The sequence below is a fragment of the Pleurodeles waltl genome, chromosome 7 (genome assembly GCF_031143425.1).
Source record: "Pleurodeles waltl isolate 20211129_DDA chromosome 7, aPleWal1.hap1.20221129, whole genome shotgun sequence".
Taxonomy (NCBI): domain Eukaryota; kingdom Metazoa; phylum Chordata; class Amphibia; order Caudata; family Salamandridae; genus Pleurodeles; species Pleurodeles waltl.
The window spans coordinates 873,624,903-873,652,808 of NC_090446.1; positions in this window are offsets into that span (position 1 = coordinate 873,624,903).

The window sequence follows — 27,906 nt, forward strand, 5'->3', positions numbered from 1 at the left end:
CACTTTTGGCAGCAAGTCCGGTGGGAAAATTAGTGAAAAAGGGAGGAGTGACCACCCCAGCTAGGACCACCTCTAAGGTGTCCAGGCTGAGGTGAACCCCCTCCCTGCAGAATCCTCCATCTTGGTTTGGAGGGCAGGGACCAATAGGGTTAGGTTTGTTTCCCCCTCCCTAAAGGGAGTGGACACAAGAAGGGTGTAGCGACCCTCAATCAATCAATCTATCAATCAGTGTTTGTAAAGCGCAACTACTCACCCGCAAGGGTCTCAAGGCGTTGGGGAGAGTGTAGCCACCACCGATAAGGTGGTTCTTAAAAAAGCCATGTCTTCAGCTCCTTTGTGAAGTTGAGGAGGGGGGTGGTTTGTCTGATGTGCAGAAGAAGGGCGTTCCAGGTGGTGTCTGCGAATTAGGAAAAGGAGCGTCCCCCTGTTCTGGTTTTCCTGATGCAGGGTACTTCAATGAGAGAGAGCTGGGCTGAGCGTAGGGCCCTGTGGGGTGCGTGGATGTTGAGTCGCTGGCTCATGTAGGCTGGTCCGGTGTTGTGGAGGGCCTGGTGTGTGTGTGTGGGTGAGGATCTTGAAGGTGATTCTTTTTTCTATGGGAAGCCAGTGTAGTATGCGTAGGTGTTGCAAGATTTGGCAGTGTCAAGGCAGGTCGAGGAACAGTCTGGCGGTGGCATTCTGGATGTTCTGTAGTTTGCAGGTGAGTTTCTTGTTGATTCAGGCATAGAGTGCGTTGCCGTAGTCCAGTCTGCTGGTGAAGAGGGCTTGTGTGACGGTATTTCTATGTTTGAGGGGGATCCATTTGAGAGTCTTGCGTAGGAGGCAGAGGGTGCGGAAGCAGGCGGAGGTGACTGAGTTGATTTGGTGGTTCATGTTGAGTTTGGAGTCCAGGATGAGCCCGAGTTTAAAGGCTTGGCTTGTGGGGGTGAGTGGATTTCCGAGGGTGGGTCGCCACCAAGAGTCGTTCCATGCGTCGGGTTGAGGGCCAATGATGTGTACTTCTGTCCTGTTTGCGTTGAGTTGAACGCAGCTCTTTCTCATCCAGTTGGTGACTGCTTCCATGCCTTTGCAGATGTTGTGCCTGGCTGTGTTGGGTTCGTTGGACAGGGAGAGGATGAGCTGGGTGTTGTAGGCATAGGAGAGGATTTGATTCTATAGCTTCTGACAATGTCGGCTAGCGGGGCCATGTAGACGTTAAACAGCGTGTGGCTGAGGGAGGATCCCTGGGGAACTCTGCAAGTGGTAGGTGTTGGGTCTGCGAGGAAGGGGTCGAGTCTCACTCATTGGGTTCTGCCAGAGAGGAAGGATTGGATCCAGTCGAGGGCCTTGTCTCTGATGCCGGCTTTGGTAAGTCTTTGCATCAGGGTTTGGTGGGAGAAGGCCGCCGAAAGGCCAAGCAGGATGAGTGTCGCCATTTCTCCCTTGTCCAGCAGGAAGCGGATGTCGTCTATTGCACCAAGAGGGCCATTACAGTGGTATGGTTTTTCCTGAATCCGGATTGGGTGATGTTGAGGATGTTGTGGTCTTCGATAAAAGTGGCAAGTTGGCTGTTAACAGCTTTTCAATGACTTTCCCAGGAAATGTTAGTAGGGAGATGGGCCTGAAGTTTTTGAGGTTGGTGGGGTCTACTGAGGGTTTCATGAGGAGGGGGTTGATCTCGGCATGTTTCCAGTCGTCGGGGAAGGAGGTGGCAGCTAGGGAGTGGTTGATAGGGGGTGATGGTGTCTGCGTCTCTGTTGAAAATGTGGTGGGGGCATGGGTCCGTGGAGGGCCCGGAGTATGGACTTCATTGTTTTCAGAGTGTCTTTGGTGGTGAGGGGAGTCCAGTTGGTGATTGTTGGTTTGTTGGTGTTGGGTTTTGGTAGAGGGGGTTCTGTGCATGGGTTGTCCTCGCTGAAGCTGTCATTGTTGGTTTGGGTGCGATGAGAGCTGCTGGTGTGTAGAAATAGCGGGTGTCAGGTCCAGGGGTCCTGGCCCTGGTTGCAGTTGGATCACAGACGGGTGCAAACGGGCTTGCCTTAGGCATGCCTTTGGCGCGCCAGCGGCACGCGCACTGTAGCGGCCGCCATTAAGTATGGAGGGGGAGGAGAGGACAGCTGGGAGGCGGGAGCGGGAAAACGGCACGAAAAGGGGGGCGGGCCAGCAGTGGCAGGGAGATAGAGTGAGAGGAGAGAAAGAAGCAGGAGTGAGTGGAATGAATGATAGATCAAACAAGAACAGGGGGAAAAAGATAGAAGAGAGCAGAGAAAGTAAAGAAGGCGCAATACAGAACACTAAAAGCAACACGAAGGGAGAGGATGGAAAAAGAGGCTGAGGGCAGCCTAATTGAAGAGCAGAGCTCTCCCACTAGATACCAGGGATTAGGCGCAGACAGGAGCCTGTGGATGGAGGAGGGCCTCGAACTTCTGACCGAGGTCAGAGTTCAAGACAGATGGGCTGCACTTACTGGTGGAGCTATGCGGTGGCAGAGCAGTTCACTGACCACCCTTGGGGACAGTAGCCAATGGCTATTGCCCTCTGACCCCTGAAACACCCCTAAATCAAGGATTTAAATGCCTCCCTGAACCCAACTCACCAGATTCCTGGCGACCTGACAAGAAAGAAGAAGGACTGCTATGCTGAACCCCCAGCAGAGAAGAGGGAAGATGACAACTGACTTGGCCCCAACCCTTCTGGCCTGCCTCCTGCTACAAAGAACCTGTACAAAGACAGCAATGCATCCAGTGGGACCAGCAACCTCTGCCAAGCTCCAGAGGACTGCCTTGCACCCAAAAGGACCAGCGGCCCTGTCCAAGAAGAAACATCAATCAAGGACTCCAGCCCCACTCTGGATGCTGAACACTCCGCATCTGACACCTGACACCCACTGCCCATGTCCAGGTGCCCTACCAACTAAAGAGGATCCCCAGGTGATTCTGAGTAAGTACCTACCCTGGGTTGACCCTTCCACCCCTCCACGACGATGCCTGCAGAGGGAATCCCGAGGACCCCCCTGATAGCGAAAGCGCCAGACGAAGATATCCGATGCCTAAAAGACCACTGCACTCGCAGCCCCCAGGCCTTGGAGAACCGGACCTCTGGTGCAGCTAAGTTCAGCAGGCTGCCCTTCTCCATATCCAGCCTGTAGTTTGCCACAGTCGACCCCCTGTACCTCACCTGCAGCGTCTGAGTGACTCCCGGGATCCCCTCATAGAGAATCATTGGAATCCCGACACCTTGTTTGCACCTTGCACCCTGCACCCGGCCGCTCCAGTGCCGCTGAGGGTGTATGTTTGGTGCCTACATCTGGCCCCCAGCAGTGTTCTTCTAAACCCCCCGGGTCTGCCCTCTGAAGTCACGTGTACATACCTGCAGGCAGGCCTGATTCCAAGTGCCCCCATTCCCCATTGGAGCTCATGTTAATTTTGCCTCAACTTTGACCTCCGCACCCAGCCAGCTCCCAGTTGATGGTGGTGGGTGTTTGGGGTTAAATTGAACCCCAACATGTGGACTTGCTAACCCCCGGTGACTGGACTTTAAGTCAATTACTTACCTGTAAAACATACTAACTTTTCTTTCCCTCAGGAACTGTTTCTGAAAATTGCAGTGTCAACTTTTAAAACAGATAATTGCAATATTTCAAAAACTGTATAACATATCTATTTCTAACAAAGTTCTATTGAAATATTTGTGAAATACAAATCTATTGAAGTACTTACCTGCTACTGGAATCTTGTGGTTCTAGAAATAAATTAAGAAAATATATTTTTGCTATATAAAACTCTTTAGTCTGGAGTTAAGTCATTGAGTGTGTGCTTCTTCTATTGTCTGTGTGTGTACAACAAATGCTTTGCTCTACCCTCTGATAAGCCTAACTGCTCGACCACACTACCACAAAAGAGAGCATTAGTATTATCTACTTTAGCCTCTGTTAAGCCTCTGGGGAACCCCTGGACTCTGTGCACACTATGGCCCTCATTATGACATTGGATGTAAAGCCGGCTTACCACCATGCCGACTGCCGCCAACATAACGTGGCCGTGGCGGATAACCGCCAAGCAAATTATGACACACACATACCAATCCTTCACTATACAGCCACACACACAAATCTGCCAGCCCAAAGGTCAGTGATAAACTGGCAGTAGCAAAACCCACACCATTACACCAACAGAACTACGCCCGCAGCATTATGACCCACAAATCAGCACGGTGGACATTCAATGGTGGTAAACCATTGGCAGTACATACCGCCGCGCTCAACATAAACACACTCAAACAAAACTGCACCACATTGGACAATTCAAACTACACACACCTGACACTCATACAAATACCACACCCACACCACTATAAAACACACACCCACACTACCGACAACCTTTTACGACTAGAAAGAATTGCCACCAGAGAGAGACAGCTAGAGCACACACAAAACCAGAGCCACATAACACCATCACCTATACACCATCCACACACCTTACATCACACACCTAACACATCACCCCACACACCCTCACCCACACCACTCACACTACACCCATGGCACCACAACGACACCCCAGGTTCTCAGAGGAAGAGCTAAGGATCATGTTGGAGGAAACCATCCGGGTAGAGCCACAGCCATTTGGATCACAGGTACAGCAGACATCCATTGCTAGGAAGATGGAGCTATGGCGGAGAATCATGGACAGGGTCAGCAAAGGGTCAGCACTGTGGGACAGCACCCAAGAACAAGAGATGACATCAGGAAGAGGTGGAACGACCTACGGTGGAAGGTGCATTCCACAACGCAGCTGAACAGAGGACTAGTGGTGGACCTACACCTCCTCCCCCCACAACTGACAACAAGGGAGGATCAAGTCTTGGCAATAATGCATCCTGAGGGCCTGGCAGGAGTAGGAGGAGGACTGGACTCTCGTAAGTCAACTCTACTATCACCCCCCTACCTGCATGCCATCACAAACCCCCACCCTTACCCTCACTCCCATCACTTCACCACCCCCCACATATCCCACCATTACAACCCACTCATCCCAATACCAAGCCCTGCATGTAACACCAATGCATGGACACCCCTCACAGACCTCTGTGGACACCTATCACCACTGCATGGACACTGGAGAGAATCACCTAGCCCACCAAATAGTAACTCACACAAAGGCAAATCTGCCAGGGCAACAACAACCATAGAGGCCAATACACCCATGCACGTGATGTCACACACAGAAACAATAGAACTGCATTTACATCCCCACAGGTCCCCCCCGGAGAAGAGGTGCCAGCAACATCCAGTTCCCCCACAGAAGAGGCCCTCAGTGATGACAGCAGCTCTGCTCGCCTGGATCTGGATGACCAACCTGGCCCAACTCGGTTACCCAGGCACACTCTCACACCACCACAGAGCCTCCCCTCTCAGGAAACACCACCACAGCAGCCACCCAGCAGGCCCATACCTCTGTCCCCAGGACATATTAATCAGCAGTGTGTCCACCACTACAGGGACCCCAGGCCACCCCAAAAACACAGGACGATCAAGGACCTGGAGTCGGTGGCAGTGGGCACACGGTTCAGGGGACAGAGGCACAGGACAACAGGGAAGCTGGGAGGACTGCTGTGCGACAAGGGGAGGACAGGCCCAGGAAACCGACTCTCCAGGAGGCACTCACCGCGATCCTGGGAGCATACCACCATTCCCAGGAGATGATGACTCAGATTCCGGACAAGTTGCAGGAGAACATGCGGCTGCAGTGGGAACAGTACCTGGGGATCAGGGAGGACTTGAAGGACATCAACACCACCCTGGTCTCCATTGCAGGGGTGCTGGCAGACATGGCCAACACTATGAGGGAGGCAGTGGCACACCAGCGGGCCTCTGCCACTAGCCAAACCGTTGAACAGACCTCAACCTCCTCTGCCGCTAGTGGACAGGAGGCCTCCGGCACAGGAACAACAGGCCACCAGTACCCCTCCCCCCTGCAGAAGGTGAACCACCTAGAAAACGTTCCCTGTGATCCAGGCAGAAGCCAGAGACTATTGGCAAGACCCCTGCCAGGAAATAAGACTTCTGATTGTAACCCTCGTGCCCCACTCTGTCACCCTGTCCACATTAAACTGCCATTGCTCCCCTTCCTATGCCCCCTTGGACACTGCACCTGTAATACAAATAGATTAGACTCTACCCTGGACTTTTCTCCATCATCACCCCAGCCCATTGCACATCCCCCTCTACCTCTTAGCCCTTAAATAAACACCCTTAAAAAAATACGTAAGTATGGAGTATGTCAAATGATTTAAGTATGTATTCGTTAAACAAGGTTTAAACATTGAAAATCAACTGTACAGAAATGTATGCATAGAAATGACCTGTAGTTGGCTGCAGTCAACACACCAGGAGTGATAGTGGGGCACAAGTATCTGCAAATAGAGAAGCCAAAGGGTACAGTGAGTGGCCATAGAAGTAGGAAAATCAGCCTCCCAGTGACAATGTCAAACACAAAACTGTCAATTAAATGTGAAGTTACACTGTCTTATCTGTGTGTCATTGGAAGTATTGATGAATTATTGCACCTCTGTTGCCCTCATCCTCATCCTCCACCTCCTCATCTTCACTGTCCACAGGATCCACTGCTTCCACACGGCCATCTCCAGCCTCATCCTCCTGCAGAAAAGCACCTAGCGACATAAGGCAAGGTTGTGCAACATACAGCATGCTACAATTGTGAGAAACTGGGGCTGATTGCAGAGGCCCCATAACTTTTTGCCCCCATTTTCCACTTTATGCTGGTGTTTTCCTGACTCTGATGGTGCCCTGGGTACTGCTAACCAGTCCCAGGGCCTGTGCTCTGTGTAAAATGGATATGCAAATTAGGCTAATTATAATTGGCTAAGTTAACCTACCTATAAGTCCCTAGTATATGGTAGGGCATGTAGGTTTAGGGACCACAGCATAGGTGGTGCACACCTAGGTGCATTGCTGAGGTGCCCAGTGTCATTTTAAAAGCAAGCCTGCCTTGCTGGCTGCTTTTAAATTAAAGTTATATGCAAATTCGACTTTGGAATTAAAGGTACTTCCAAAGTCTTAAACTACCTTATTTTTACATATAAGTCACCCCTAAGGTGTGCCCTATGTGCCCCTAGGGCTGGGTGCCATGTAACTATAAGCAGGGACTTTATAAAAATAGATTTATAAGCCCTGGTGAGGTAAAAACAGCCAAATTCGTTTTTCCCTCATTGAAGTAAATGGCCTTCATAGGCTAGAATGGGCAGACTTTATTTAAAATTTTAAAGTCTCCTTAAGTGTTACATACCAAGAATTTGGTATCAAATTGATTGTTATAATAAATCCCACAACTTCCAGTTGTTGGATTTAATATAACTAGTGCAGGTAAAAAGTTTAGACTTTACCTAAAAAGTTGCCAATTTCAGCTCTGCATTGTTTTTGCTGCTGTGCTCTGATTGGCCAGCCTGCAGCAGCTTCTGCCAGGCTACTTTAATGAGGTGTGAAGTGGCCTGACTTCACACAAAGGAATGTGCTTGGGGGAGAGAATCTCCCCTCAGCAGATGGTGAGGCAGGAAGGGGGAGGGCTGCCAAACTGGTCTTCAAAGGCAGAGAAGGACATCTGGAGCACCCAGCAACACCCCCACATCCTGCAACCCCAGACAGCTAGGTGCCCCCTTGATTAGATTAGGAGAGGGCAGGAGAGGGGTGTGTTTATGATTTTTAGCCACACCAGTGGGTGGGCTCAGCCAGATCTCTCCTCCAAAAATCAGATTCATCCATTTTGGATTTTTAGAGACTGTTGCCTTCTGGGATGGATTTTTGCCACACTTCCCAGGAAGTGGTCATCACAGGGGGTCGACCCTGTCCCTGATTGGAGGACCAGGGCCCCCCTGCTTTTCACCCAGGAGCAAGGATAAAACTGGCAGACCTGCACCCACGCCTCAGATCCCCACCAAATTTCAAGAAGAAAGAACTACAAGGAGAAGAAGGACTGCCCTGCTGGACCCCTGGCCTGCACCTGGACCCTGCACTCAGAAAGACTGCACCAGCTGCACACTTGGGCTTCACCACAAGAAGGACTTTGCCTGGCTTCCACTGGTTCAAGGAGGGACTCCCTGTTTGCTACAGGTGAAAAATTGCTAACCAGAGTCCCCTGCACCAACTCCTGAAAAAGTGACCAGCTGACCACTGTCCAGTGGCCAAAAAGGAGTTTGCGCCAGGTGCATTCTGGGAGTTGAAGTCCGCACTTCCCAAGGACCATCACAGAACTTCTGGACCCTTGGGGTGAGCTGTGGACCCCAAAAGAACCTTAAAAGAACATCTGGGTGAAGCCCCAGAAGTTTGGAAAAGATTGGAGAAATTTTGGAAAAAAGCTCCATAAAGTGACCGACCCGACGCGGAAATTCTAGCCGGCTTGCCTCAACCGCGACCCGGCCTGACTTCGTGGTTCGTCCCGGTAAAGAAAAACATCCGAAAAAGAGACTAAGTCCGAACGTAAAAAGTTGACCGGGACCTTCCAGCCATCGTATCCGAGAAGGGCTCCACGGACGTCGGATCAAGATCCAGGTTTACCCCGGTCGAAGGATTTTCATCTCGAAAAAACGACTAAGTCCGAAGGTAGAAATCACCACCGAGGAAACCGACTTCGCGTATCCGGACAAGGGCTCCAGGAGGCCGGATCCAACTGGCAGGTTCGTCCCGGTGAAGAAAAACTTCAAAATAAAGACTAAGTCAGAAGGTAACTTTTTAACCGAGGCTTCCCGCGACCGTAGCCGAGCAGGGCTCCATCGCGGTCGGCCTGAAAGTTTGACTTTGTCCCGGTCCTGGTGCAACCAGATGACCCGATTGGCGCTTTTTGTTTCTATGCGCTAGAAAATAATAATACTTTAAAAATTCATATCTCCGGTTCCCCTGAACCGATTTTAATCGTTTTTGTGTCATTTTAAAGATAAAAATATAAGCTATTTTTATAAATTGGTTTTGGATTTTTAAACTGTTTCCTGTGTTTTATTTAATTACTGTTGTGTGATATTTGAATGCTTTACACTTTGTCTCCTAAGTTAAGCCTTGACGCTCGATGCCAAGCTACCAAGGGTAGAGCTGGGATTAATTTACTGAGACCTAACTGTACTTTTGTGGAGGTTTGTGGCTTGTTGCTAGGTGTAGGTACCTACCTGCCCTACCAATAACCCATTTTCCAACAACAATGATCTGGCAGACCTTCTTGGGTGAGTAGTACAGGGACCCACCTGTTAGATGGAGGCAACAAAACCTGGCCTTCAAGAGGCCAAAGGTCCTCTCTATAATTTTCTTGTTCGCCCATGTGCCTCATTGAAACTTTCCTCTGCCCTTGTCCTGGGATTCCTCATAGGGGTCAGTAGCCATGAGAGGTTGGGGTAACCTGAGTCACCTGCAAATATCGAGGGACAGCTGTTAGCCACACACCAACCCTTAGGGCCTACACCATACCCAAACACCAACATCAACTGGGTGGGAACCAGGGCTCACCTATTAGCTATACCCTGTGCTTCTGGAGTTGAGCTATCACATATGGGATGCTGCTATTCCTCAGGATAAAGGCATCATCGACAGACCCAGGATATTTTGCATTGACGTAGGAGATGTACTGGTCCACCAGGCACACCATCTGCCCATTCATTGAGTGAAAGCTCTTTCGATTTCTGAACACCTGTCCATTTCACCAGTGGGTGGGGGGCACAAATGCTATATGTGTACCATAAATTGCCCCAATAATGTTGGGGATATGTCCCATTGCATAGAAATCAGCTCTCACTGTGGGCAAATCCTCCACCTTGGGGAAAACAATGTAGCTGTGCATGTGTTTAATCAGGGCAGACACCACTAAGGTCAGCACTATTGAGAACATTGGCTGTGACATTCCTGCTGCCAAGCCCACTGACTCTTGCAAGCAGCCAGTTGCCAGGAAATGTAGCACTGATAGCACTTGCACAAGAGGAGGGGTCCCAGTGGGGTGATGGATAGCAGATATTAGGTCAGGATCCAATTGGACACACAGCTCTGTGACTGTGGCCCTGTCCATTCTATAGGTGAGGATAATGTGCCTGTCATCCATTGTTGCCAAGTCCACCAGGGGTTTGTACATGGGTATGTCTCCATCTCCTATTCATCCGCAGAGGTTGCTCTATGGGGCAAAATGGTGAGCAGCTGGTCAGTATCTCTTATTTCCATCCATTACACTTAAATGCATGTCGTGAGTGTAACTGTAGTTTGTTGGAGAGTTCCAAATGGTACATATGTGTACTGTGACGCAGTTAGGTTGCATGGCCTACAACCTCTCCTGAAATGGTGTCCGTCTGTCCTGTTTGGAGGGACAGGTGGAAATGAGGTAATTCTGCTGACGTGCACCGTTGCGGGAGGCGGTCGAAAACCGCCGTGCAACTCCTCATTGGTTAACATTGGGCCCTATGGTGTACAGTGGCCAATGGTGACGTACGCCGGCGGTGACGGTATGCACCGCCGCAGACGTCACCAACATTTTCTATCTGTTCACTCACTTGCTACCTGACCTTCAATAGGAGAGGACCTACACTGCAAGTGCTGCTATGACCTGTGTCTGGAACTGACCATGGCTCGTGCCACTGGGGAAAGGGCCCCTGATTTCACCTTGGCGGAGTTGGAGCAATTGGTGGATGGGGACCTACCCCAGTACCGAATGCTGTATGGGCTCCAGACCAACAGGTAAGTACACCGTGAGTAAGATGCATGGGTTGTGAATGCATGGAGTGCTGTGTGTGAAGGCCTCATGTGGGGGGTGGTTGGTGGATGGGCCCTGGGCAGCGTGCTACATGTATGGTGGGCCATGTCTGTGCTAATGGGAAGGGGCATGGTGGGTCATGAGTGTAACAGGCAGGACGGTCGGACTAATATATTTCCCTGTGTCCATTTCCCTGCATATCAGCGCCCATCAGAAAAAGGGTATATGCGTGCCATTGCCAAGGACGTGCCGACCGTAGGGGTCTACGGCAGGAGGAACAGCCACTGTTGCAAATGGTGGGAGGACCTGAGGCGCTGGGTACGGAAGACGGCGGAGGCCCAGCTGGGGATGGCTCCCAACGAGAAAGGGGTGCTTGCTGAACCCTGACCCCCCTGATGGCCCGCATACTAGCGGTGGCCTATCCTGAGCTGGATAGGCACTTGGGGGCATCACTGTAGCCACAAGGGGGTGAGTACAGTGCCCCAAAATACAACTTACGCTTGGTGGGTTGGTATCCGGGTGGGGGATGTGGGCCTGTCGGTGCCCCTAGGCCAGGCCTGACATTGCAGAGTAGGTCCCATGTTGGGCAGGGTTCTGATGTAAAATACCTCCAACCAAGCTAGTAGGCATCCACTACTGGGCAGGGGTTTGGGGGTCTCAAGTATGCAGCAATTGGGGTTAGTTGTCCCTATCCATGGGCTGGTGACTAGCATTATGACTGGTAGTGCATTGCCTAGTGCGTAGGGCTGTTCCCTGTGTATGCGTGTGTGTCGTGTACGCCAACGGTGGTGTTATTGCCGCCATTGGCCAAGTGTATCCTTTGTCTCTCCCCCCCCTTTTTGTTTTGTCACCCTGTCGTTATGTGCATTAGCATCCTCTGGCGGAGGAGCTGATGCACCAGCGATGGAGGGAGCTGCATCCTACACGGCCCAGGAGGCTGAATCCACTGACGGTGAGGGCACCACTGAGACAGAGGGCGAGGAGAGCACCACGGCGGAGACAGGAGCGGACAGTTCAGACATGGATTCCTCCTCCGATGGAAGATCCCTGGTGGTGGCGGACACCTCTGTGCCCACACCAGCTACAGGTACATCCGCCACCACCCGTACCAGCACCACCCTCCGAGCAGCCCTTCAGCGTGTTTCCCGTGCCTGCTCACCAAGGAGGGTGGGCATCTCCTTCGCCCCAGGCACCTCAGGCCCTGCCCCAGTGAGCCCTGCTACCCTGAGTGTGGAGGCTATTGACCTCCTGCGATTCTTCTTTGTTGAGCAGTCAACCATTGTGAATGCCATCTAGGGCTGGCAGCCCAAATGCAACAGACAAACGCATTCCTGGAGGGCATTCACACTGGGATGGCGGCCCAACATAGATCAATCCAGGCTCTGGCCTCCACTCTGATGGCAGCCATTGTCCCTGGTCTAGCCTCCCCCTCCAACTTCCTCCAACTTCCTCCACCCAATCCCATTCCCCTCAACCTCAACCTATCCCAAGCACAGAGGCAGACGAGCAGGCACCCAGGACAACACACAAGAGTGGACATGGCAAACACAAGCACCACACTTTATCCCACAGGCACTCACACAAACACTATCCAGATGCAGACACACCAACATCCACTGCCTCCACAGTGGTCCCCTCCTCCTCCTTGTCCACCTCCCTTCCAGTTGCGTCTCCACTCACACCTGCATGCACTACATCCTCATCCACTACTCCCATCACCAGCACACCTATCAGCACACGCCCCTCACTGGCAGTCACCACCCAACTTCCATGCACACTTGCCCTGTGTCCTCTCCCACTGTGTCTGTACCCCTTCCTCCCAAAGTACACAAACGCAAGCACTCAGACACCCAACAGCTATCCACCTCACAACAGCATCCAGCGCATGCACCTGCACCCAAACACAGCAGACCGAAACCTCCTACAGCCCTTCCCTGGCCCTCCCCAACCCCGTCCCTCATGTCAGGACAGGGTGGTCAGAACCTAGCCCAGCACCTCAGCCACCCAGTCCAGGGGCACAGTAGTGTCCACAGGTACACCAGGTGGGAGAGGATCCCGGGCATCAGGCAGCCACACTGATAGGGTGCCTGCACCAAGTGCTGCAAGGAAGGGCAAGGAGGCACCCTAGCTGCTGCAACGAAGGGCAAGGAGGCACCCCCAGTGGGTTAAAGGAAGGGCAAGGAGCAATCCCCAGCTGCTGAGAAGAAGGGCAAGCAGCCATCCCCAGCTGCCGGCAGGAGGGGCAAGGGGCCTGCACCAGCATGCAAAAAGGACAAGAGGCCTGGTGCTCGGACTCAGTCAGAGCCCCCACCACCAACCATGGTGGTTCAGCCGTCCGAGGCTGCAGGGGATGGGCTGGATCCTCCCCCACCGCTGCTAGCACGCCACCAGCACCGACACCAGCACCACTGTCAGCAGAAGCAGCCACAGTGGGCAGCCGTCCGAGGCTGCACGGGATGGGCTGGAGCCTCCCCCCACCACTGCTAGCACCGCCACCAGCACCACTGCCATCAGCAGCAGCCCCAGTGGGCAGCCATCCGAGGCTGCAGAGGATGGGCTGGAACCTCCCCCCACCAATGCTAGCACCGCCACCAGCACTGCCACCAGCACCGCCACCAGCACCCCCACCAGCAACACCAGTGGACAGTTGTCCGAGGCTGCAGAGGAATGGTTGAAGCCTCCCACCACCACTGCCAGCACCACCACCAGCACCAATGCCAGCAGCAGCAGTCCCAGTGGGCAGCCGTCCCAGGCTGCAAGGGAAGGGCTGGAGCTTCCCCCACCACTGCCAGCTCCACCAGCAGCACCACCACTACCACCACTGGACAGCCGTAGTCCTGCCTCCATGGGCTGTTGTGCGGCCTGGCCCCAGCAAATCCTGAGGGTCTGACACCCAGCTGAGAGACTGTGACCTTGCACTCCCCAAGATCCGCATGACAGGGCACAATGCCCCCTCCAGAACCAGTGGAAGAAGCCATCCACTTACCCCATCCTCCACAGGATGAAGCTCACTGGGCACAATGCCCCCTCTGGAACCAGTGAAAGAAGCCATCCTCTCACCCCATCCTCCACAGGATGACGCTCACTGGGCACAATGCCCCCTGCAGAACCAGTGGAGAAGCCATCATAGGATAAAGCTCACTGGGCAAAGTGCCCCCTCCAGAACCTGTGGAAGAAGCCATCAACTCATGCCCGTCCTCCACAGGATGAAGCTCACTGGGCACAATGTCCCCTCCAGAATCAGTGGAAGAAGCCATCCACTCACCTCATCCTCCACAGGATGAAGTTCACTGGGCACAATGCCCCCTCCCGAACCAGTGGAAGTAGTCACCCACTAGAGAGACTGTGGCCTTGCACTCCCCAGGACCAAGCACAGGGCATGTTGCCCCCTCCAGAGCCAGTGGGCAAGTCACCCACTTGAGAGACTGTGGCCTTGCACTCCCCAGGACAGAGTGATGGGCATGTTGCCCCCTCTAGGACCAGTGGAGTTGTCCCATCTTCCGGCTGAGGTGCCCCCCCATTCCCTGTCCCCTTGAGGTGACTGTCTATTTCCGACCTGATGCCCCTGCAGTGGGGCAGCCAAGCCGCAGCAAACACTTCGGTTTTTTACAGCGGGACCTGTTAAAGAGGTTCAGGAGACTGAGAAGAAATTCTTCTGCAAGCAGGGAGCTGCTCCTAAAGCAGCTCCCTGCCTGCTGAAGCAATGGCACAGCGAGGGAAGCCTTAAGGCTTCCCTGCAGTGCCAGATAGCCTGTAAGAGCATTTTTGTAAAATACATTAAAAAATGCAATAAACAAATATGGGGGGACCCAAAAAAGGGCTAAAAAAACCAATACCTCAGTGTGAAGGTCAGTAGACCTTCACACTGAGCAATCAGGATTTGAGTCCAGCAGGACTCGCTTGCCTTCTTTTTTTTTAAAGTACAAATTAGTTTTATTTTTAAAAATGACAGATACATTTTCATTTTAAATTTTAGAGAAATATCTCATTCTAAGTATATCGTACATAAAAGCCTAAACTGTATATATCTCCCTTTCACTTTCTTTCTCTCTCTCTGACTCTCTTTCAAACAATTTCTCCCACTCAGACACTTATGCACCCACTCTCACACCCAATCAGGCACTCACGCTCCCACTCACAGACCCACTCAGACCCTCTTTCGCCCACTCACAGCTCCAGTCAGACCCTCGTGCACCCCCTCACAGACCCCCTCACACACTGACACACCCACTAAAACATTGATTTGCATACTCTCACACCCACTCTCACACCCACTTTCACCTCCAGATACACCCTGTTGGACCTGGCCCTATTTGCAGAGTAATTCCCAAACATTTTGCCTCCTTCCTCCTACCTTTCCTGACCTATTTCTGTTGGCTTTTAAATTCTGAGCACTTTACTAGTGCTAACCAGTGCTAAAGTGCATATGTTCTCTGTGTAAATTGTATTGCTGAATTGTTTATCCATGATTGGCATATTTGATTTGCTAGTAAGTCCCTAGTAAAGTGTACTAGAGGTGCCCAGGGCCTGTAAATCAAATGCTACTAGTGGGCCTGCAGCACTGGTTGTGCCACCCACATTAGTAGCCCTGCAATCATGTCTCAGACCTGCCACTGCAGTGCTGTGTGTGCAGTTTTAAACTGTAAATTCGACTTGGCAAGTGTACCCACTTCCCAGGCCTAACCCTCCCCTTTTTCTACATGTAGGACACCCCTAAGGTAGGCCTTAGGTAGCCCCAGGGGCAGGGTGCAGTGTATGGTTAAGGTAGGACATCTACTAATGTGTTTTATATGTCCTGACAGTGAAATACTGCCAAATTTGGTTTTCATTGTTGCAAGGTCTATCTCTCTCATACGTTAACCTGGGGGCTGCCTTTAAACATGATTAAAGCGTATATTGCCTTTGGGAACAGATAGACATGTGGAGTTTGGGATCTCTGAACTCACAATTTAAAAATACATCTTTTAGTAAAGTTGGTTTTGAGATTGTGTGTTTGAAAATGCCACTTTTAGAAAGTGGACATTTTCTTGCTTAAACCATTCTGTGACTCTGCCTGTTCATGGATTCCCTGTCTGGGTTAGTTTGATAGTTGGGCTGTTGGCACCTCTCTCTAGACAGTGACACAAAAGGGGCTAGGGTGTAGCCTGCAAATCCTGATGAGCCATTTGTGCTAGGAGGGAATGGGCAGAGTGGTCACTCACATCTGAAAGGGCTGTGCCTGCCCTCACACAATGCAGTCTCCAACCCCCTGGAGTGTGTCTGAGGCCTTGCAAGGAAGGGTTTCACAAACAAGTGAGACTTTCCTCTGAAGTAAGCCTCCTTCAAAGACCAAAATGGGTATAAGAAAAGCACCCAAAGCCACATACTTTAGACCCTTCTTGGGGTAGACACTCTACCTCACAGACACTTCTAGACAAGAAACCTGGTGATGAAGAATCCCTGAACCAGACTTGCCAAGAGGAACTGTCTGGCTGCACAAAGGACTCACGTTGACTGCTATTCTGAGAGGGACTGCTGCCTTGCTGTTGCCCTGCTGCATTGCTGCTGTCTAAGGGCTTGGATAGAGCTTGCCTCCTGTTTCCTGAAGTCGCAGGACCAAAAAGACTTCACTCCTGCAATTGGACTCCTTGTGCGACGAAAATTTGATGCACAGCATGCTAAAAAAAGACACACAGCCTGCATCAAGGTGAAAAATTCACTGCACACTGTTATGCCATTAATTGTGTTTGACCAATGACTATGGGGCTCATTCTGACCCTGGCGGTCCATGACCGCCAAGGCTGGGGACCACGGAAGCACCGCCAACAGGCTGGCGGTGCTTCTAGGGCCATTCTGACCGCGACGGTAAAGCCGCGGTCAGAAAAGGGGAACTGGCGGTTTCCCGCCGGTTTACCCCTGGCCCAGGGAATCCTCCATGGCGGCGCTGCTTGCAGCGCCGCCATGGGGATTCCGACCCCCTTCCCGCCATCCTGTTCCTGGTGGTTTTTACCGCCAGGAACAGGATGGCGGGAACAGGTGTCGTGGGGCCCCCTAACAGGGCCCCACAAAGATTTTCAGTGTCTGCTTTGCAGACACTGAAAATCGTGATGGGTGCCACTGTGCCTGTCGCACCCCTGCAAATCCGCCGGCTCCATTCAGAGCCAGCTTCCTCTTTGCAGGGGCTTTCCCGCTGGGCCGGCGGGCGATCTTTTGGAGATCGCCCGCCGGCCCAGCGGGAAAGTCAGAATGACCCTTGCGGTCTTGTGACCGCAGGGCGGTCTTCCGATGGGGTTACTTTGGCGGTCGGGCGGCCTCTGCCACCCGCCAAAGTCGGAATGACCCCCTTTGTGTTTCACCACTGCGCATATTAGTTGTTCAATGTTCATCAGTAGCACATTACATTCTGTATTCACTTTAGCTGCCTATTGGCTTTAACGTGGCATAAGACATTACATTTGTATTCAATTTAGCTGCCTATTGGCTTTAACATGGAGTTCGACATTGCAGTTGAGACATTGCAGATGTGTTTTTCCACATGATAGACCAAGCTGGGTTTAACATGATAAGAGAGCGTATATATTTTGTGTTTACCTCTCGATCCAGCCTGGGAACGAGCGAAGTTTGGAGACTTGGCCAATCTCCAAACTCTTGTTCAGTTCCCCCACTGAGCCAGCATGTTTAGACTAAGGGGCCTGTTAGCAGGCTTTTTACGGTGTCCCTGGGCAGCAGCAAAGGGAATTTTCCAGGACTTCAGTCAGGAGCGGACGTCAGCTGCCTGACCTCCAGTTTGGGTGGAAAATCTCTTTCTCGCAGTTGAACAGGAGTCATCAACTTGCAGGAATGAGAAAGATGACAAGCAGTGATAGGCCCTACGGTGATGAATTTTGACTTTTAATCTTTGCTTTGAAGTTATGCTATAATATAATCACATGTATTTGCTGTGTACATTGCAATTGAGAAGTACTTTGATATATTTTGCTTTCATTGCTGTGACTACTTTTAAACGTGTGCTTCCAACCTACTAATCTCATCTCTCAGGAACCTCGTGGTGAAGTAATAATAATAAATATCTTCTTCAAACTAAGAAGTGCATTCCAGAGAAGTTTTGTCAGCTCGGCCATAAGATAAGGAAAGCAAGACACACACCGAACCGGAACGACACAGCGCGACTTCGCAACGAGAAGATCGACGCAGCGCCAGTGTAGCGACCGGAACTTCGACACACGGCCCACCATATTGCCGCACAGCTGACCCGGGATGACACAGCCTGACTTCCAGAGAGGAATTGATGCAGCCTCTGCAGTGTGGGAGTAATTTCCACCCAATGCCCACCAGATCGACGCAGCGCCTGTGACTTTGCTCCGCAAGCCCACGATTTCACGCATCATCCCCAGGGTGTCCGAAAACCCCGCAACCCGAAGAGGATCCAAGTCCGCGCGTGGTAAATCAAACCACAGACTTCCCCTGCGTGAAAAATAACGATGCAAGTCTGTGTGCGAAGGGGCAAAACAGATGCACACCTACCTGTTTTCGACGCATCTCCTCCTCTGCGGCACCTTGCAAGGATGTTTTAACGCAAACCACGTACTTTGCACTGCAAGAGACACTTTTTAAGAGACTAAAAGGCACTTATATTACTTTTACAGTGATATTTCAATATATTCTTATTGCCTTTTGATTGTTTTAACCTACATCTTATCAGGTAAATATTATGTATTTTTCTAAACACTGTGTGGTGTATTTTTGTGGTGCTATGCTGTGTTAATGCATGATTTATTGCATAAATACTTTACACATTACCTTCTAAGTTAAGCTTGACTGCTCAGTGCCAAGCTACCATAGGGTGGGCACAGGATAATTTGGATTGTGTGTGACTTACCCTGACTAGAGTGAGGGTCCTTGCTTGGACAGGGGGTAACCTGACTGCCAACCAAAGATCCAATTTCTACCACACCCTCTCACATCTATTCTGACACCCACAGAGGTTGCAGCCAACTTCCACTGCTCACAGCCAAAGGGCTGTGCACAGCATTGGGTTGGGTGGTTAGGGGGGCTGATCGCAGGGTCTGGCTGCAGGCCACGTCTCAAAGGCAACCTCTGCTACGCACAGGTAAAGGCCGTCTACGGTGAAAGGTTGGGTGCTTATAGGGGGTTGACCTCAGGGCCTGGCTGCAGGTCCTGCGGCCAACAGCTGCCATGCATGGAGGAAGGCCATGCATGGCAGTTGTTGGAATAACGTTTAGTAATGAAAATTATTATACGTTGAAAAACCTTTGAAATTCACTGAAAAAAATAAGCTTACAGGGACATTATAGTTAGGAAATAGAATTTGTTTAAAACATAGAAATTCACTGAAAAAACTAAAGGTTACAGGTACTTTATAGTTAGGCTCACATTTTAAATGTACAAAACCATAGAAATTCACTAGTTATAGTTACCTCAAGTAAGGTAAATATAACTCATGCCCTCGCCAAGCACTGCTAATTACCCCAGATATTACAGCACTCATGACATCTTTGATAACATCATTGATAAAGTCACTGTAGCATTTGCAATAAAATTATCGATCACAAACCTGTGCATGGCGGGGGCGTGAGTTATAGTTACCCTAGGGCACGAGTTATAGTTACTTGAGGTAACTAACTATAACTGGTGAATTTCTATTAAATGGGTTTAACTGATTGTAAGCTGCAAAGCCCTCTTCATACATTAATTGCATAGGTCACAACTTTCTATATGCTGAGTACATTCCTTGCTTAATGTAGCCAGCTCTATTTGCTTATTTTATTAAATGCTTAAGTCACTCATTAGTGTTATAATCTTATAAATATATGTACATTTTTTCATCCACATTTAAACCAAAAGGAATCTTGGTCTGTAATCTTTTTATACATTTTTAGTCAAGGCAGCAAAGTTTTTGTGTCCCCTCTCTTACTTTTAGGGACACTGGTGATGCCACAGACCCTTATCATTTTCAAGTTATTCTTATGGTTCTGAGTGTTATGTTTTGCAATAGCATAACTTGTGTTGTGACTTTGTACTGCCTGTGTATGATCTAGTATCCTCTTCCTTAGAGTGCATGTAGTGCTCCCCACATACTTAAAGCCGCATTCACACTTAGTGACATAGACTACAAATTGTGTTCCACATGTGATACTTTTGCTAATAGCAATAGATTTAATCTGGAAATTCTAAATTATTTTGGTGTTTTCCCAATCTTACAATCCTTAAATTTATTGCATTTGACAAATCCTGCCTTCTTTGTATCAAGCCAAGTCTGTTGTTTGTTATCTCCGAAGTGACTTCTAACCAGTCTACATTTTAAGGATAGCACCTTTCTGTATGTGACTTGTGGCCTCAAGCCAGTTTTACTTGAAATGTCTGAATCATTTCAAATCACATTCCAGTATTTGTTGAATATTCTAAAGATATCTTGACTCTCCTTGCTAAATGTGGGTATCAATCTAATTGCATCACCCTTATCGGTAAATCCAACATTATTTTTTTGTGCAAAAGTCTTTGTACGTGTCTTAGTTTGTCTCTTTCTGCTGCTTGTTTTATATATGGCCAGGATATCCTCTTTTATTGAATCTTTGTTCTACTTTTCCAAACTGTTGTTCCCTGTCTAAGTCACCTGAGCAGTTGCGACTAGTTCTCGAGAACTGCCCATAAGGAATGCTCTTTTTCAGAGTCTATGGATGAAAACTTGCCCCATGTAATATGCTATTTGTTGCTGTTTGTTTTCTGTACGATGTAGTTTCTATTTGATTGTTTTGAAGAAATACTCTTAAAGTGAGGAAGTCAATTTGACTTGTATCAACATTAGACATGAATTTGAAGCCACATTCATTCTCATTACTTTTATTGAAATAAACAAGAAGCTCATTCTTGGTTCCATTCCAAATCAGAAATACATCATATATGCATCTCAACCATACTACAATTTTCTATAGTTGTAAATCATACTTTTTATTCCAAGCAGTTTCTCTCTCCCACCAGCCTATTGTCAAATTAGCATTACTGGGTGAAAATGAAACTGCCATGGTGGTTCCGCATGTTTGCTGAAGTATCTGGTGGTTGAAAAGGAATATGTTATCTTTGAGACAAATGCCCATCATGTCAAGCAACATTTTTGAATGTTGTGTCTCTTTTATATTCCTTTGTATCAAAAAATATTCTGAGTCTTAAGCTGACTGCCTCCACTTCCTGGTTGAAATGGTGACAGCCAATCAGATCTCATTTTGAGATTTACACCAAATTACAAAAAGCAAACTTTTTGGACCAAGATTAAGCTTTCTGCCAAATCTGGTATAAATCTGTTCATCGGCTCAGGCTGTAGTCATGTCTAAAATCCCTATGGGAAATGGCAAGGGGAACCCCTCTTTTTTTCTGCCCCACTCGACGAATCACCCCAAAACTTCCAAGACAAAAGTGGAAGTGAGTGGTTTTTAAACTTTTGTGGAGATTTGTCCAACAGTACCAAAGTTATTCATGAAACAAAAAAAAACTTTGTCTATGGTTCTAAATTTCCTTGCACAAAAGCAGAGAAGTTCAGCAGTTAGAGTTATTTCAAGTACCTATAATTCGCTGTATACAGTAACTAACTTGCGCCCCGCCATGCACGTTTTTTCTTCAATAATTAACTTTTAATATTTCATTGATATTTTCATTGATGTTAATAAACTTGTCAAGAGTGCTTTAATATCTGGGGTAATTAGCAGTGCATGCCGAAGACGTGCGTTATAGTTACCTTAGGCCGCGAGTTGTAGTTACTTGAAATAACCCTAACTATCACTGCTGAATTTTTCTGGTTTTGTACGAGTAAATCCAGGACCTAACCATAGCGTCCCTGTAACCTTTAGATTTGTAAGTACATTTCTATGGTTTATTAATTCATTTTCCTAACTATAAAGTCCCTGTAGCCTTAGTTTTTTTGTGAATTTCTGTGTTTTTTTATGTAAAGTAATTTCGATTACTATACGTTAATCCAACCACCACCATGCACAGCCTTCAGCTGTGTGTGGCGGGGGTTGGCCGCAAGGCCTGGCCAGCCACTAGGCCCAGCACCCAACCCCATATAATCAAGCAATCCCACACTGTGCACAGCCTTTGGCCATACGCAGCACGCAGGGCTTGTCTCTCTTGGTGTGAGAATAGGTGTTACAGGGTGTCTATTGGCATAAGAGTGGCTGTGAGAGTGTCTGTCTCGGTGTGAGAGGGTCTATGTGGGTGTGAGAGTGTCTGAATGAGCCCCAATAGATGAAAGGTGCATTACCTTCAGATAGTTTTTTAAATATTGAATCGTAGAGTAAACACACTTGCTTTGCCTTCGCCAAGCCCAGGCGTTAGGGTAATTTGTCCTTTCCATAAGTGGAGCTTCAACTGGGGCACCTGCTACCTTTATTTTGTAAGTGCTTCCTGCGCCGGTTTAATTTCTGTGAAATGAGCATCATGGCCAAAACGGAAGCTAACCTGCTTGTTTATCCTACAAGAGTCCACATTTTGCACAAAATGTCTATTCAACGGGAGCACTTTCTAATGGTTAGCTCGTAAGTGCTACCTCGTTGGGTTAACGGCCTGTGTGGGGGAGGGGCTGTGTGGGCCACTCACCCCCAGCGAATTTTAGCCCCTGGGACCCTATGCTAGGGCCTAACCTTAACATTGTTTTGAGGGGGTAAGGTGGGTGCAGCCACCCCCAGCCCCAGGGACCCATCCCCTGGGGACCAGCCTAAACATTTTATTATTTTCGGAGGAATGGGGCCAATTTCGGCCCCGGAGACCCCATCCCCCGAAGCCGAGCCATCTTTCCTCGGTGACCCACAGGGCACCAAGGGTGCAATGGGACCAGGTTGGTTGTGTAGCCACAGGATATACTCTGCTAGTAGTCAAATGTGATTGTGAATTGCCCATTTCCAACTGTCAGTGCTAGAAGGGACAATTGAGATGAGTGTCTCCCCCCTGTTTCTGCAGATATTACATTGTGGTTATGTTGTCTGTCCTTATCAACACTGTTTTGTGCGTGATCCGTGGATGGAAAGCTTTGAGTGCTAAGAACACTGCTAGCAATTCCAAATGATTTATGTGATAAGTTTGTTGAATTGAGTCCCATTTCCCTTGTATGGTGAGGTTGTTGAGATGGGCTCCCCAACCTATCATTGATGCGTGGGTTGTGATTATGTTGCCTTCTGAGGTATGCTGCAACCACTGTGAGTAATTTGGTGAATACCCTTGGTGCTGTTGTTACTCCAAAGGGCAGTATTTTGAACTGGTAGTGCTTGCCTGCTATCACAAATCTTAGAAATGTGTGATGTGCTGGATGTATGGGAATGTGGAAGTACGCATCTTTTAGATCTAATGCTGTCATGAGGTCTTGTTTTTGTAACAGGGGAATGACGTTCTGAAGAGTGACATTGTGAAAATGGTCTGACAGGATGTACTGATTGAGGGGTCTGAGATCCAGGATTGGTCTGAGAGTACCATCCTTTTTTGGTATAAGGAACTATAAAGGATATACTCCTGCCCCTTGTTCGGATATAGATACCATCTCTATTGCACCCTTGAGTAGACGTGATTATACCTCTTGTTTTAATAATTTTAGGTGTTCCAGGGAAAGCCTGTGCGAGCGAGGGGGAATGTTTGGTGGAGTAGAGATGAGTTCTAGGCAATAACCATTCTGGATAATTGACAGCACCCATTGATCTATTGTAATGTTGTGCCATTGTTGGTAGAAACGTTTCAGTCTTCCTCCCACAGGAGAAGTATACTGTGTGGGGATGTGCGGAAAGTCACTGTTTAGTTGAGGTGGAGGAATTTCTTGTGGTGGTGGATTTACCTCTACCTCTAAAGTTATTTCCCCTGTAAAAGCCTCTGAAAGAACCTCTGGTGTAAAATTGTTGTCCTTGCTTCTGTTGGGATGTGGACTGCTCTGAGGTTGATGGTTTAAAACCACCTCTAAATTGGGGCCTACGAAAAAGTTTCCAGAATAGGGGTAGTGTAAAGGGCACCCATAGTGTTAGCTGTATCAGAGTTTTTCTTTAGTTTCTCTATGGTGATATCTACCTCTGACCGAAATAAGTGTTGCTTATCAAAAGGCATATTGAGTACTGCCTGTTGTATCTCAGGTTTGAACTCTCAAGTTCCTTACCATGGTGCCTTCTAGTAATCACACTGGTGTTAATACCCCTTGCTGCTGTGTCTGCTGCACCTAAGGCGGATCTAATTTGTTTGTTAGAGATAGCCTGGCCCTCCGTAACTATCTGCTGTCTCTTTTCTGGTGTTCTAGTGCAAGGTACTGTAAGAACTCCTCCATTTCATCCCAAAGAGCTCTATTGTATCTTGCTAACAGAGCTTGAGAATTTGCAATTCTCCAGTGATTAGCAGCTTGAGTTGCCACTCTTTCCCCCGCTGCATCAAACTTATGACTCTCCTTGTCTGGGGGAGGAGCATCCCCTATGTATTGACTATTTGCCCTTTTCTTCACCACACTGACAACTATAGAGCCAGGTGTAAATTGTTGTGTAATAAAAGGTGGATCTGAAGGTGCAGGTTTGCACTTTTTGTCTACCCTTGGTGTAATAACCCTAGACTTTACTTGCTCCTTGAAAATATCATCAGCATGTTTAAGCATGCCTGGGAGCATGGGTAGGGATTGATACTCCTTGTGATTGGATAATGTGTTGAATAAAAAAATCATCCTCAATGGGATCTGTATGCAACTGCACGTTGTGATATGCAGCTGCCCTAACTATGACTTGGTTGTAGGTAGTAGTATCTTCAGGTGGAGATGGCCTAACCGGGTATGAATCAGGATCATTGGATGGTATAGGGTCTGAATCATATAAATCCCATGGGTCTACGTTGTAATGAGTGTAACCTAAATCATGCCCACGTGTAGAGATAGGGGACTGTGAAGAAAACTATCTAGGTAAAGGTGGTGGTGGTGGAGTATCTGGTCATGGAGAAGCAGGAAGTGAAGGAGAATGTGGTGGTGAGGCTGTTGTACTGCCTTTGGTTTCTCCTTATGTTTAAATATCTTAACAGGGGGAGGTCTAGCTTCTAAAGTCTCTTGGAAAGTTAACTTTCTCTTGGTTGTAGTAAGAGGAGAAGCAATAATCTTTCCAGTGTCTGTGGATCTGGATTTTGCACTGTTTAGCATCCATTACTTATGGTATGGGCCTTAGATAAGTATGGGCCTTATGTCTAAAGACTCCTCTGTAGTTGGAGCATATTTTCCACCCAAAGGTTTCAGCTCTGAAGGTTTGGAGACCAAGGGCCAGATGTTGCTAAATTTTGCAAGTCGCAAATGGCCCGAATCGCTATTTGCGACCCCGCAAAATCGGAAATGGGATGCAAAAACCCCATTTCTGAATCGCAAATAGCGACGCGAGCCATTACCGACTCGCAAAATTTGCGACCCATTACCGACTCGCAAAATTTGCGACCCCATAGTGCGACTCGCAAATAGGAAGTCGCAATTTGCGAGTCGCAAACCATATGAAAAAGCCACTCGCAAATTGCGACTAGTCGCAAAAAGCCCATTTTGCACACCCAATTTACCACTAACTCAGAGCAGGTGGTAACCAGAACCAAAGTATAAAAGGAGACCCAGAAGGCATCTGGGTGACTCAAGATGGCGGAGATGTATGTGATAGCAAGGAGGAGAGTCCACGCCGCACAGCAGAGGAGGAGTAGGAGCCAGAGACAGGAGAGGATATACAGAACCAGGCAGACACTTTTCCAACAAACTGAGGAGGCGATTTATGACAAATACAGACTCAGCAGTGCAGCAATATTAGAATTAATAGATCTACTCAATCCGCAGCTTCAACGCCAGACTGTGCGCGGCAGCGCCATCCCCACACATGTGCAAGTGCTATGCTCACTGCACCTCTTGGCCTCGGGTAGCTATCAGGGGGTCATTGCTGTAGCAGGTGGGGTATCCCAAAGTGCACTCTCACGGTTTTTAAGATGTTTCTTAGGTGCCATACTCACACACATGTCCAGATACATATACCTACCCAGGAATGAGGCAGAAATCAACAGCACCAAGTTGGAATTCTACAGGATTGCCAACTTCCCTCATGTAATAGGGTGTGTAGATGGGACACATATACAAATCTGCCCTCCTGCAAATCTGGAATATCAGTTCCGCAACCGTAAGTGTACCCACTCACTGAACATCCAGGTGGTATGTGGTGCCCATTATGTTATCACTGACATGGTAGCCAAATTTCCAGGGAGTACACATGACTTACATTTTCAGGCACAGTGGGATACACCAACGCCTAGAACTTGGGGAGTTTGGAGGCGGATATCTCCTAGGTATTGCTGAATACACCCTCAAGACATACACACAGGTCAATGTGGAAACCATCCATGCCCTGCTAACATTGTCCATTTTTGCCAAACAGGTGACAGTGCATATGCGCTACGACCATGGATACTTACCCCGTACTTAACACCCGGCAATGAGACTGAGAGGCGATACAACAGTGCACATAGGAGGACCCGAAATCTTATAGAGAGGACCTTTGGACTGTTGAAGGCAAGATTCAGATGCCTCCACAGAAGTGGAGGTGCGTTCAGTATGCCCCAATAACAGCATTCAAGATAGCTGGTGCATGCGTTATATTGCACAACATTGCCACCAGACGTGGGCTACATCTAACCCCAGAAGACCCAGATTCGGAGGATGACGAGCAAGAGCTACCACATCGCCATCATGGGGATAGAAGCATTGCAAATCAAGGCAGACAGAGACGGGACCACATTGCAAACCAATACTTTGGAAGGTATGTGCTGCCTGTCACCACACACGAATTTCACACACAAAGAGCCCAGGTGTGAAGTGGAACAAACAAGAACTTTTATTAAGTGAACCTAATAACTAAAGAACTGAACTGTTGGTCAGGGGCTGTAAATGTCCACCGGCAATGAGGACACATTCACCTCATGTGCCTCAATTGTCCGCAAGTGCATAGCTTAACTCTTACGCCTGGGACGCCCAGCATGGCTAGTGCCTGGAGTGTCAGCAGATCCCTGACGTGCACTACCACTCCTCAATACCCTTGTGTCCGTGGCAGATGCACCACTGACAGTGGAGCCCTCCTCACTATCTTGAGGTGTGTCTGCCGTGCCCCTAGCCACCTGTCTTGCCTCCATCATGTCCACAGCGTAGCTTATCCGTCCCAGTCCACGAGCCACATCCCCTGCAAAGTGGCCCAAGTCTACTTGCAAACTGACTGTCCGGCGTGACAGCCATGTTGTATTGACAGCCAGGCGGACGATTGAGGCAGCCATGCGGTCCAAACGGTGTATGAGTTCGCGCTCACGGCGCCTTGCACTCTCTCTCTCTGAAACAAGTTCAGTTACTAGTTGCCGGATGGAGAGTGCAAGGTCACTGACATGACTGCTCAGGCTTTGGAAGTCTGTGTGCACCTGTGCCAGCCCTGAGGTGAAATTCCTTTCCATACGCTGCATGGCCCCTGATATGACTCTCATCTGCCTTGTTTGCAGGCGCTGACCTCTGATGAAAGCTGCCTCAGCGGCGGACATGGAAGAGTCCCCTACATCTCCCTGGGACACTGCAGGGACATGGACACATCGTCTGCGACGCGGTGGAGCATCAGGGTCCTGTTGGCTGGCACTGTGGCTGGGACCGGGTGCTAGGTCAATCTCCCCAATGTCCAATGGTGCAGCTGGAGGGGACTGTGGTCGGGTGGTGCTGGGCCCTGTGGTGGCTGCTCCTGAGTCTTGTGCTGCCTGTTGGCTGACCTCTGCACCCTGGACGGACTGGCTGGTGGGGATGTCTTGGGGGAGACCTGTGGGACATAGGGAACACACTGTCAGTATCTAACATCTGTTGTATGCTTCCTAATAAACTGTTGCCTATCAGCTGCCTACTGGACTACATTGCCCATAATGCACCATTCTGTTGGTTGCTAGTCTGAAATGGAGCTCATTTGGTTGTGCATGCTGCTGTGTACTGGGTGGGTGGGGGTATGGCAGATATGGGTGTATATGCATGTTTCATGGTACTCACTTGTTGATGTTCCTGGCGCTGACATGTCCAGCTCTCCAATTCCAGCCACTGCCTCTGGCTCCAGGGTCTGTTCCACACGTTCCTCCATGGGTGTGGGTGGTGGGACTGTGGATGGGCCTCCTCCTGTGCCCCTCATCTCCCGGAGGCGCTCTGCCACCCTCTCCTTGG